Here is a 13,761-nt window from a genome sequence, read left to right as displayed (position 1 = left end):
TGTCTTTTGCCTCCCCCCCTATACCTTGAAACACTGTGAGCTAATGTTCTGTGAACTCCTCCCAGACATGCCTTGTGTTATGCTTTATGGTACCTTCAGAGCAGGTCTTGAAAACAGTTTTCTTTGTATATGTAGCTAAAGCTAAACTGTGAAAGATAAAAACTAACTGATATTGGACTGAAGATACAAAAAAAAAATAAGTAGAACTGATGGGCCAGAAGTCTGAACGCTTTTGAAGAGGTATTTAAAATATTTCTTTTGGTTAAGGAAGTATAGTTTACAGGGTTATCCTACAGGTATTGTCTTTTTAAAGAGCTTATATATGAAAACCAAGAAGGCAGGAGAAGAGTATGTGGATACCAAAATGTTCTATTTTGTAGTCATCATTATTCCAGACTGATTATATACAATTAAAATAGTTATTTTCTAGTATCTAAGGACTTCTCTATAATTTTCATTCCTCAGATTTAAGTAATGCCATAAACTATTACATACGTACACATCTGTGACTGTTTTCCTCAAGTCTATGGCAGAACCATGGAAAGTGGAGCAGTAATACCTGCTACTGCAGCTGCTGCTTGGCCAGAGGAAAAGGCCATTCTTAGTTGTCTTAGAAAACTGTAACCAATGAACTAGGACAACAAACCCTCTGATTTACTTGATATCCAGTTTTCTTTGGTGAGTCAAAAACTTACAGATCTCCTGAATATGAATTTTAAAAAGAACTCTCTGATAACTGGACATGACACATACTTGTCTGACATAAACTTAACTGGTCTCTTGTAGCAGTCTGATTAGAGGAAACCATTATGAAACCTTGCACAGAGTCCATTCATTCTGGTGAAGTCTCACATGTGGACAAGGCAGGGAGATGAAGAGAAAATTAAATTTATGCATGTCATTCCCAATTTTCATTCCCAACATTATTCCTGTGTTGCCTTGTATGCTAGATGTTAATTTACAACACATTGCCATGTACATTTTCCAAGGGTCAATTAAATGACTGACAAAGTAACGCCATTACTCCATTTAATGATAGCCTTAGTTTCATGCCTTCTATCTTGCATGTATTTATAAATTACTGGCAGCAACTGTAATCTGAACAAACTACTACAGTGAGGTCCCAAATTATCCGAGTTCAGAGTTATATATTCACATTACAGTTCCTATTAAATCACTATTTAATGAAGTTTCAAACACTGGAGTTGCTCTGGACTTTTCTTTAGAGAATGCTATGGCACACTTTTCGGCTATCTAACATCAACAAGTCAAGTCTAGATCTTTCATCATAAACATTATACAAGGGCCAAGCAAATCTCTTCCCAGTTTGTGAAACCAGCCTTCACCTTGACATAATGACTCCTGTGAAAGCTATGCTCCATTTCAGGAAGCTGCCAGCATACCTAAGGAAAACCAACGATCCAGGTAACCATGTGCCTGCTGGGACACACAGTTTCATGCCCATTTGTCAAAAACCAAGGAGATCCATATTTTTATAATTACAAAAGCAACCACAAAACCTGCTTAAATGACTATAAACTGTGACTTCCAGTAGCAGAGATAAAACCCAGTTCCACCCCAAAGGCATGAAACTTCCTTTCTCAGGAGGCTTATCAGAAAATGTGACCTTCTAATGAAATCGGCCTTACAGCTAAAGGCAGGCAGTTCATGCCTGGTTTATAACTGTTCCCTATGCTACATTGCAATGGCACCTTCAGTTCTGTTACCCCCTAAATACTTTTTACTTTTCTTTTGGTGGATATGTGTGCATTGTATGTGCCAGGAACTAAAGCTGGTGACAAAACTGGTTTCAGTGTGCCCATGTATGTGATCACAGATCCAGTAGAACACAAATTTCCATACATACACATTTATTTCTTTAGCAAGATAGCACAGAGCCATAACAATGATGGTGTTAGTAGCAGGTTAAATGAAACCTGCTGTGCCTAAAGCGCTCCAAACTTTTACTTCATTTTTTCCCTTTTAGCATGGATTTCATGCTACTTCAGTAGACAGCATAAAACACACATTATTACTAATTAAATTCCTACAAAAATAATACAACCATGTCCATAAGGCTGTAAGAGGTAAACACTGATATACAAACAGAGCACATCACCAGTGACATCTTATTTCTAGACCAAAAACATCCCCAAAATAACCAGATCAAATCAAAGTAGTACGCAGTGCAGGATGCTCCCCCGGCAGGAGGATGAGGCAGGCAAAGTCTCTGAGCACAGTGCACTGCCATGTTAAACCCCACAGTGATGGGTTTTAAATACCACCTTTGTAATTTCACTGTTGAGTTTGGAAGACTCCAATAACTTCAGCGTTCACCTGTGAGAGCATATTTAGCTCACTGCTGATCTGTTGATGTAGATTCCCCTGAAATTCTGTAATCCTCAAGGAGACTATTGCAGCTTAACTGAAGGTAAACAACAGTCATATCAAAAGAACTTCCGTGCAAAGTTAGTGCTGTTAAACCAGCAAAGTTCTGACATCCTTGCAAGCAAAACTCCTCTACAGCAACACCTTCTACCCCACATCAACATGCCAAGCTCCCGAACAAGTGGCAAAATTTCATGTAATGCAAGATGCAATTATGGAAGGCCCTGTTCCAATAGGAATTTTCCCACAGACTGCAGGAAGCTTTGGCTTGGGCTACGTTGGTTGAAGAATGCTGAATCTTACGTAGTCTGTGACAAAACGTGGGATTTCTAAGTGTATCTGAAATAATTTTCAACAGGATATTTGTTAAAGGCAATGACAAAAGACTTCACATGAAAAGAATGCTTCATTATGACCCAGGTACAGAAAAAACTTTTATAGTTCCTTATTTACTGTCGAAACTACTGTGAATTGATTGTATCTACAGCCTAAGTTCCACAGGCATTTTTATCTGATTTCTAATTTTTACATTAACTCTCCCTGGTGCTCATGAAGCCCCCTATGTGAGTGAGGCGGCTTTGGTGGGGTTTCATTCAAATGGGACAGTGAATTTTTCTTTAAAAATAAAAGTTATATCTCTCTTTATTCATCTGCACCAGAGGTAGGAAATACTGTTATTATCACTCCAAATGTATTTTCCACTAATCCCACTCTTATTCACAATATAACATCTTAAAGACAAATTTAAGGGCAGTTTAAACTCCTTTCAGTGGAGCTTTTACATGTGCAAAAGCTATAGAAGCTTTTATGCTTCCTGGCAAGTCAGTGCTAATTCAGAGACCGTAATTGAAAAAGACTGTTTTAAACCTCTTTTCCTTACTTTACCGTTGGATAATGAGAATGGGAGTCTCCCCACAGATCTTAAGGGATAATCAAATTCCCATTTCCACCCGAAATTTCCTGTTTCATATTACTTGCCTGTATATTTGCAAGGAGCATGAATGTTCCGAAGACCTAAGAAAGATACAGTCACCACTATTTCGTTGCGCTAAAGACAGACAAGTCTTACAAATGTCCTCCCGGTGACCTCATTGCAGAAAGAGGGAATTGGGACAGATGCCTATTATCCCTCTTACGAATTTTTAGTTCAATGACAAAACTTTCATTCAGATAATACTCATTTATTTCATCCCATCCAAAATACTTGGGATACAGCAATCTGTATCTTGAACCCACTTCATGAACACAGGTATCAGACAACACGTGCAACTGGAACACTGAATTCACATGTATTTTTAATTCTGGTCTTTTAAATTCTAACCTGAAATATGCAAAAAGCTACTGTAAACAGTCACTTTATTGCACAGATGAAGCAACCTCCTCACTGTTAGGAGATGGCTGTCTAACTGAGATAGGCACTTGTCAAAGATGTGGGGATGCTGTAGAAGAGAAGGTGGTGTTTAAGTGTAAACTTAGGTTTAGGTTGTGTAAAGTGGCAAGCATGATTACCACAACGGCTGCTCTCAGGTGCTCTCTCTGGCTCTCTTCAGCCGCAGCAGCCCCCAAATGCTTTGAACACCCCACTCACCCCATCGACATGTTTCAAAAATGTGTAGTTCTACTTCACTTAGGGAAAGGAGAACTTCACTGGTTAAGATATAGGGCTTGGGGCTTTTCTTGTTCTTGTGACTTAACTCCCAAAGGAGCTAACTGGAATAGTGCCAATGGCATTGGATCTAATGCAATCCGAAACTGAACCATTGAACTAAGATATGACTAACCCCTACTTTGAGCCAGCACTGTTCTCCTTTAAGAAAAGCCCTACTGCCGGCTCAACAATCTCAGGCCCTTTTACAATCCAGGTATAAGCACTCACCTGGATCCACAAGGGGCTTCCTAAATATGGAAGGATTTTTTTCCCCTTTTTCATCTCTAAATTTTATAGGCAGGCATTATTTTCTACTGAGCTTTCTATAAATTTCACTTAACAGTGCTCTATTAGCAAATGCCAAATGTTATTTTAACTCCACTGCTTAGGATAGCTTTTTTTTTTCCCACTATGTGAATGTGTTTAACTTAAGCTTTGCGCCTATTTTTAAAACTAGCTGTTAAATCACTAAGCAAATGGGTGTTTTAATGGAATGACTGACATATCCTTAACTATGGGAGTGTGAATGGCTCCGGTATAAGATTACTCAAGTCCATGTAGAATACAAATGCAATACAGGACCACAGGTTCAGATCTTTGATCTCCTTTTTTGCAGAGGCTGTGATGTATAAAGCCAGTTCCACTGAGCAGACCCTACTACATTGAATATAAATTATCCTTTAACTGTAGCAAGGCTCATATTTAAAGAAATGCTGCAAGGATGAACAATGCAGCCATGAAGCAGAATTCTCCTGTAGCAAAATACAGACCAAGATCTGCACGGATAACCATGGTTTCAAAAGACAAATTTTCCTCAGCTGCTATTTGATAAAAAATACAGTCAAATCTGGAACATTTGCACTTGCAGAAGTACAATTAAAGCACACTGCTTGCTCCTGCTATAAAAAGTGAGCTAGGAATACTCGCTTTATTTTCCAGATTAAGCATCATTCCCCTAAGAAGCATAACAAATTATATTAAAACGTGGAAATCAACAGTCTCAACTGAATATGGCTTGAAATTTAAACACATCTTTTCCAGCTATCTCTTTAGAGGAAGAACCTTCTGCCTACTGAGCTAACACTAAGCTCCCTGGAGTTTAGCCATGAATATTCTAAACCCATCTCTTACAATTCACGAAAAGTCATCTTTTGCCAAAATAAAATGCTTCAGAGGAACTCAATGCGCTTACACTGCTTTTCCTCATTTTATGTAAAATAAGTGTTTCCATCTCAACTTCATGCCAAACATGCGGCAAGAGAGAGGCTGAACTGTGGAGCTCTCGCATCACATTTTGTGCACAACTCAAATGGGAGAACAGATCACTTTGATAACATCAGATCTTTGGGTTTGGTTTCCTCTCTGTTATTTGGGATTTAACCAGCTCTTTTGCAGTTACAGATAAATGCTGCTGAGTATTCCCACAGGAATTACTCTGCTGCTCACATTAGTTAGGACTTAAAGACTAAGAAATGGTGCTTTCCCACTCTGATATTTCTTTGCATGCCAACTTGGGGAGGGGAGGGAGTAACATTAGTAAATAAACAAGTAACTTTATTCCTACCTTACATCTTTTTACCTGTGTGATCTGACAGGTCAATGCCACTTCCACTGATGGCAAGCAAGTTAAAATTTGGCTTTGGCTTAATCTTTCTGTTCTCATCAGGTTTCCTTTTAGTAAATCTTGAGGAAGGTGCTCTTTGTGGCTCAGTTCTCCATGCCAGAATAAAAATTAGCACAAAAAGAATGCAAGGGTGAATTCATAATATCTACCTCAGGTCTGCCGTGCTTCAGTCAAGTTCAACATCTTCTCCCCTCCTTTGCCAACTGAGATAAGCAGCAACAATGACTCAAAATGTATTACCAACTCAGGCTCAAACAGAGGGGATCAGGGGGATCAAGTTCGTCTCTTTCAAGCTCACAGCTCCTTTTGCTGTCCGAGAGGGGCAGGTGAGTCCCTGTTTGCCTCTTGATGCACACCTGGCAGCTACTTCTTGCAGGAAGCTACACCAAGGTTGCAAAAGGCAAGTGAGATAAATCCTCTGCTTCCCAGATCACCTACAAGGGTTCTGCAGGCTGTGAGCTTAGTGCCATTATGGCACAAGTCACAAAGAAACCATCCTTCTCTTCCCAAATGGTAACATTCTCGCCTTGCCTTGCCGTGTTTTCCTCCCTCCTTGCCTTGCTGTGGTCTCCATATATGAAACCAAGAATTCATTGGCCATCACTGCAATGCCTCTAACCAATTCTAACTGTATCCAGAGCCCGAGTACATGAAAACCTATTTCAGCTTGATCTGGTTTCTATCCCATTCTGGTACTCCACATACACCGCAACTTTAAGCTTACAGACATCCCTTCATGGTTCAAGAAAATCCTTCAATCAAAGAACTTCATTTACAATCCAGCACAGTTTCTGCTTCCCGGTCTCTCCACAGCAGCTAGGCGTTAGGATGCAATCCTCATTTAATGCAATCTCCATTACAGGATTACGATCACATCAATAAAATGTTCCATATGGATTTTTCCCACCCCTCTCCCTCGCTCATTAATACTAGGCACTATATCTGCAGCCCCCAGCGACTCCAGCAGGGCGCTGGATGCTCTGGGGCGGCAATGGGGTACACACACGTTCAACCACACGCAGCAGCCAATGCAAACTGCCCGGCAGAGACCGCGACCGCTCGTCCCCCGCTCCGGAGCCGGAGGCAGGTCTTGGCCGCTGTGGGAGCATGGACCGCGGCCACGCTGCCGTACCGGACTAAAGCACATCTATCTCCTGCAGTCACTTGCGAGCTCCGCGTACTTTTCACAGGAGCAGACTTGCATTTTATCTGGTTATCGATACTGCTGATGGTCTGCTGAAAGGGGGATGCTGGACAAAAAATACCATATAAAATAACATAAAAACCCCTCTTTTCCACAAGCCCCTTCTTACCTTCAGTGCCTTCTCTGCACAAGATGCCAATCTGCGCGGGCTCCTTAGCACACCATCAAGGCGGTTAGAGTAGTGAAGGCTGCCCCGCTGCATGGAAGTTAGACCGCTTTGCAACAGCAAATCCTCGATCCAAAACACAAGCTGCTTCTTCCCATGCAGCGTGCCGAGCACGATTCATAAGCGACTTCCACACAGGGAACAAGATTATAAAAGAAATAGGGTGGGAGGGGAGAGGTCTCCTAACTTTTAGGTGAGCCTGAGTTTGTTTTATTTCTTTTGGGTTTAGTTAATCGTTTGCCTTTGCAGCCGCAAAAGGATGGAAACGCAGTCGCGCCCGGGAAGCCCCACGCCAGTCCTCAGAGGTCCAGCCGCGGAACCCGAGTTGCGCGGGGGTCTCTGAGCTCGGCGCGGCTCCGCGGGCAGCGCTTCCCTGGCCAGCGGCTGCGGGACGCCAGGTCCCCCGCGGGGAAGCCGCCGGGCGCTCGCCGCCTCCCGCCGCGGGTGGCTGCTGGCCCGGCGCGGCTGCTGCGGGGCCCTGGGGGCGCGGGCTCGCTGCCGGCGGCGCCCCGCAGCCTGCGCTGTCCCGGCGGCGGGAGCTCCTCCGTCTCCGGCTCGGCTCTGCCGCGGCCGCCCGCGCCCCGCTCTGCCGCCGCCAACCGGCCCTCCCCGCGGCTGACATCAGCACCAGGAGGCGGAGCGACGCCGGGGATGCGAACAGCCGAGCCGAGGGGGCTTCCCCCTCCCGGAGCCGCCCTGCCTTTTCCTCTCGGAGAATCCCCCGAAAGCGGCGATGGGGCCGGTCCGCCATTCCGCCGGGAGGGGCAGCCCCGGTTTCCGCCGGCACCCCCAGCCCCGCAGCAGAGGCTCAGAGGGGCCGGCCGTGCTGCGGCGGGCGGCTCCCCGCGCTCCCCCGCCTGGGGCGGGGAGGACCGGCCCTCGGGCCCGGAGCGGGTGCAGCGCTCCCAGCTCGGGGCTGCCAGGCAGCCGGCGGCTCGCCCCTGCCTCCCTCCGCCCGGCTCCCGCCTGCTCCAGCCCCGCGGCGGTGCCGGTGTGGGAGAAGAGGAACCCTCTCGGGCTGCTCGGCTCCGGCGGGCAGAGCGTCTGTGCCCACGGAGGCGGCCGCCGACCTCGACAGCACGGGGGTGCCTCCTCTATCCCCCGGCGGAGCCCGAGATGGGGCCGGAGAAGCTGCCGGCCGATGGCGCAGCTCCCTCTCCGCTGCGGAGCCGCCAACGCGCGATGCCTCCGCGGGGCCGGGCCGGGCCGGGGACGCCGTGCGGTGGCGTAGAGTTGGGACCCGCTCTCCGTGCTTGGCTCCCGTGGCGAGGGAGAGAGCGGGCTAGGGCCGGCGGCCAAGCGGCACCTGCCCCGGCGGCGGGAGTCGGGCTCCCGGGGAGCGGGGAGGCAGCGTGGGGCCGCGGCGCGGGGCCCCTGCGGGCGGGCGTCCCGCACGGTTCGTCGGGCGCTGCTCGGGTCTGCGGTCTCTGGGAGCCGGCAGAACCGAAGCGCGGGGTCAGCCGCAGCCTCAGGCGGGGACCAGCTGCTGGGGACGCCTCGCTGGCCCCGGGTGGCCGGGGTGTCCCTCCGAGCCGGGCACCGCTCAGCGACAGCGGCGCTCGGGGGAGCGAGCTTGGCCCAGCCCGTGCATTCTGAGTGCAGGGTCAGGCGCTGCAGAGCGGATTTGAGTTGGTGAGCTCGGCTGTCCATGAGTGCTTGCTTGAAAATGCAGTTTAGTTAATGGTTAATCTGTGGTGTTGGTTTTAATAATTTGGGTATCTTGAATTATTTGCAGTATTTTGCCAGATGCCTGCAGTAAGTGCTTCTCAGTGAACACAATAATTATGAGTAAATAATTTAGCTTTTTTTTTCTGTACTTTGCTGTTGGGTGAGGAGGCAGTTTCAAACTCTTTTCTGATGATCAAGAAAAGACACTGCACTTCCCCTAAACAGCACATTTTGCACATGTCTCTTTAAAAATAGTATGAAAATGTATGTGAAAGCCTTGTTTTACCTTCTTCACTGCAGCGAGATGTAGGTGATGTCTCACTTTCATCGCTAAATATAGTTGAAACGCCAGAATTTCTCTGAAATAAAGGTATAGAAGAGAGAGGATCAGAGAATTCTAAAAACAGCTTCTAAAAATCCCCAGTCATTCTGTGACTTTTCTCCATGTTACCTGTTAACTCACACATTCAGTGGGATTCTTTGAATATGGACATGGAGTGAACAGTTGCATGGCCATCAGCCATGCTGAAACAATCCACAGAGATGTAATTCCTGGTTTTCCAGGTTGTATTTCCATATTGTATTTCAGTCACCTGACCTTGACTAGCCCATTGTATATTACTACACTGGTGGATAAATTCTATAAGTTTAGTGAAGTTCTGACATCATTATTTTTGTCCTGTATGTGTTCAGACAGCAGAGGCATCTCATATGTCTAGACCCACATGTACAGACCCCATCACCCACAGATTAGAGTTCATGTCCCAGCTGCCATGCAGCACAATGCTGAGAGTAATGCCTGACCATCAGTTATACCCATTTATTAATATTTCTGCAGATTTTGTAATGAAATGTGAAATAAAGCATATATAAACACCAAAAAGACACATAATAAAAGCAGTGCACAGCTATGTGTGTTTGGTGTACACCACGATTAAGACCAGCTGTCAATCCTGTTAATACCCTTTGCATTCAGGTCTTGTTGCAATAGATAGAAGGCATCTCCTAACAGATGACTGTATTTTACACCTAGGGAGGAGCAGCTGATGGAGGAATTTGTGTGTATGGTATGGACACTGTCATAATTCTTGTCCCCCCTGCTTCAGATGAAATGATAATAAAGATTATTACTTGAAAAAAAATATACAGAAAGGAGTTGGAATATTACTGCGAGAGGAAATGACCTATAGGGTGGTTTGTCCTGTGCAAGAGTGATCAACTGCGATAGCATCAGCCATTCCGAAAGGAAAGCAAGTGGCATGTCTGGAGGGGAATGACCCATCCTGCTTTTCAAAGTGGCATCTGAGGATAAGCTACAGTGGATCCAGCAGTTCAGCCTCAACTGTGTTTGAAATACACAGCCAGAAGTCAATGCTAGGGAAAACTGTTTCATTAAAAGGAACCCCCCAAGATGGAAGGAGTAGACGGCTTATTTAATCAATATTGGAGGAAAGTGGTACCCTTAAAAAGGGCAAACCCCTTTACAAACCAAAGCGGTTACATCACGAACATGAAGAGTCAAAAGACAGAGAAGATTAACTCTGTCCATGCAGCAGACACATCACTTTGCTACCAACAAACTTATTTCTGTATCTCGGAAGGAGTTGCTGCTACCCTTGATTCAGATCAAGGTCTAAGTCCTGAAATTGTTTGTTACTCTAAGCACATGAAGAGGCCCTACAGGAACCATTCACATGTGAAAAGAGCTAGGCCCAGAGCCAAAGTGTTGCATACTGTGAAGGTCAAGCCTGTTTCCTTTCTAAAACTTGCACTTAATAGGAAAACTCTCGGAAATATGGTTTCCATAGAGCACCTTCAGCTGATTCTTCAGGATGCTGGATGCAGTATGTGCACTAGCAGGTCCCTGCGACTGTGGTGCTGGGTGCTGTGCAGACAGGCTTGCTTGCAGAACAGGGGGTGACCCTGCCTTTCTCTGATTGCAATTCATGTGGTTCCTCTTCCCACAGACACTGATTTTTTTATAAACTTCTCCAAATGTAAGGATAAAAGTCTCATAGATACTATACAAGTACCGGCTTTGCAGTCATGGAATAACCTGTTAATAAAAATGCACTGCCTGTAGGACAAATTCTCAGCATTTTTGCAAAGGTCACATGAAATATATTGCAAGAGTGGCCTTCCTTTGGTCACCCAGATAAGTCATGGAGAGGCCACTGTAGATGACAGTCTCAAAGAAAGATCATAATTCACTTTTATGTCTCTATGCAAGAAAATAAGAGACACAAGCTTTCCTTTCCCTACTGGGAATGGGGCATATATGGACACCAGTGCAGGGAACAAAAAAGAGCTACTTTCACCAGCCTGACAGATGAGGTTGGAGGTCTGTCCCTCTTGAAGGCCTCACATAGTGCTGCTTTGTTTCTTTTTTCCTGTCAGAGCAATAGAAAAACTCAGAAAACAAATTGCAACTGCATCTTTTACCAGGATCTTGCCTCAATCCTGACTTTTATTCTCCCTATACTTATGTGAAGAGTAGTTTCTTTCTCTTCCTTTTCCCTCATCCCTATTTACTGCAAATGTAAAATAAATCCCACTTGGGACCTTTGAGCACTAGCACTGTTTTTACTCCTGCTTTTCGATAATGGAAATTCCCAAGTTTCACCTTTTCTAGGAGTAATGTTTATCTGTGTTGCACCATTCTTCATAAACACCAATTGACACTGCCATCTGGGCTTGGTAATGACCACAAGCATTGGTCATTCAAAAGGGGAAGCTCAGAGCTTCCCCTTTTGCAGTGGTGTACATATCTACTACTGATAATATGTAGGAAGTTCAGACTGTGTTAATTTAGAGGGGTCATGGTTTCTAAATACATGGTTTCTAAATACATTTTGGATGGAGAGCCAGGCACCAGAGGTGTTTATGGTCTTGCAGGTGGTCTATTGTGAGAACTATTACAATACAAAGCTGTGGAGGTCCCCGTACCTAACAGCGGGGGGTAGAACATACTAATTTTATTATCATCTCAGCTGTCAAGTGACAATGGTTTTTAAATGTCATGAATTATGTATACGATACATTCATTTTTCTATTGCACATTTGGTGAGTTCACACACAGGTACTAAAAGGGCATGGCTTCGGCTCGGGTGCATAAGACAAGATGTCAGAAAGACTCAAAATGGATCTTAGAGCACAGGCAGGAGATTGCGGACCCCATTCCCTGCTTGATTACATGTGTCAGGAGCTTATATCAATGACAATGCAGGTGATATTGTAAGATGACTTAAATAAGATAAAAATCAGGCTGAGTCTTTAACCTAGGAATTAATGAAATACCTTTTGTCAAGTGTCCTTGATAACAGGAAATTACTTCATAAAACTCCACAGAAACTGCTCACTTAAATTAATTTTGCAAACTTACCAAGTGTTACACTGTGCTGTTCTCTGCATCTCTTATGAATGTTTGGGAATTTATGTCTTACAAAATAGAAACAAACTAAGAAAGCTGAAATATATTGTGTCTTGTGCTGTACTTTGCAGCACAGCTTGTGTTTAAGAATCCATCTAGACATGCAAAAATGCTAGAATAAACAATATTTTTTTTTCTTTATTTTAAATTAGCTTGTACTGGAAAGCTATAGATTTCAGAATGACGCACACTAACGGCATTGCGTATCTAGTCAAATATTCAAACCAAAAGAGACTAAAAGACTTACCTGCCATTATAAATATGAATTTCCTTCCAGGTTAATGCAATTACAAGTGATCTCCTATAAAAGAAAACATACACATAAACCTTCAGGATATTTTACAGGATATTCTACTTAGTAGTATGAAAAGTCACATCCCACCTTATTTTAGTGACTTGCTTAACTCATTTTAATATATAAACATTATTAAATACTATTTAATATTCATTATGGAGCTTCAAATATTGGTTGGTCTTCAATAAATATTTCTCTCTATTTCCCTTTCAGCTGCATTGTGTGTGCAATTAAAGAAGTCAGGACTGAGATTCTGAATGCAGAGTGAGCTGTTTATTCTGGAGAACAATGATGGAAGTGGCCATGCCAAGGTAAGCAGTTTTCCTCCCTGTGTCCGTGTAGGGTACTAATAAAGCAGGTAGATACCTATCCTGACAACTAGTCATCTGGTTTGTGGATAAAGAAACAATTCCATGACAACAACTATACATCAAGGGACACAGTTTTACTGAGACAAACTTTGCATATAAAGGAAAGATTTGAATTCAGCTTTTGAAAAAGTATCCTTGATTCAGCATTCTGAAGCATCAGTTAATTATCCTTGGTTAGTAACAAAGGTGTTGAAGAAAAACCCCACCTCATCACAGGTGCTTTGTAAGATTGTAAATAAATAGTTTTGAAGAGTATTTCAAATATGAAATTATCCATTTTTGTCTGTCCCTGCAGTTCCTTGCTCCTCCTAGAGCTTGGAATGCTCTTTTGTACCACCTGTAGCTGGAGAACAACAGGAGGGGAGTAAATCTGATACTGATCTGGATCTTGGAAGACCCATCTTTCTTTCTCACCAGGGTACTCCCTTCAGTCTGGGTTGTGACAAGCCCTTTAATTCCTATGCCAGTCACATCCTTATTAAATATGAAAAGTTATACTTCAATAACATGAATATCTTAAATATTGCTCAGATTATGCTTTAATAAAGAGATATACACACATTCTTTGATGCATTGTTTCATGTAGCTCAAATTTTTCACATTCAAAAATGTAATTGATTTAATAGTATTTTACATGCCAAGATTTATTTGTGTGGCCTTGCTGGAGAGCAAATTTAAAATAAATTAAAATAAAGGACTTTTAAATCTTCATCAGACCTGGATCACCTAAACTATTAAGTATATTGTAACTTGCAAAAGGGAAAAAAAAAATTGCTCTTTAGTAATGGGATTTTTTTAGGCATCCTTTTTGGCATCACTTTAATACGAATGGTATTTGGTGGCCATATAATACTGAAGAGAGTTCCTTCCAAAAAATTAGATTTTTAAGGTTTCCTTGAAGTGTATGTATTGAGGAGACTTAGGACCTCATCTAAATCAAGTTGGAATCTGCATTAAGCTCAGAGTG

General features: G+C 43.6%; 1 protein-coding gene across 5 annotated transcripts in view; it reads right to left on the bottom strand.

The window, feature by feature from the left end:
• The window catches only part of PCDH11X (protocadherin 11 X-linked), a 491,394-nt gene extending 483,926 nt beyond the window's left edge, over positions 1-7,468 (bottom strand). For 4 of the 5 annotated variants that reach the window (XM_061446153.1, XM_061446156.1, XM_061446157.1 and 1 more), the window contains exon 1: positions 6,974-7,468. The gene's annotated coding sequence lies outside the window, so the exon portion shown is untranslated. Of the gene's footprint in view, positions 1-5,600; positions 6,879-6,973 lie in introns of those variants that run through there. The other variant, XM_061446155.1, reaches the window with a different exon arrangement.
• Between the last annotated feature and the right edge of the window lie 6,293 nt (positions 7,469-13,761).

Source organism: Pezoporus flaviventris, unplaced genomic scaffold (genome assembly GCF_033815535.1).
Source record: "Pezoporus flaviventris isolate CSIRO_AGI_PZ_B2104156 unplaced genomic scaffold, CSIRO_AGI_Pfla_v1 ptg000005l, whole genome shotgun sequence".
Lineage (NCBI taxonomy): Eukaryota > Metazoa > Chordata > Aves > Psittaciformes > Psittacidae > Pezoporus > Pezoporus flaviventris.
This window is presented reverse-complemented; position numbering and strand designations above follow the sequence as displayed.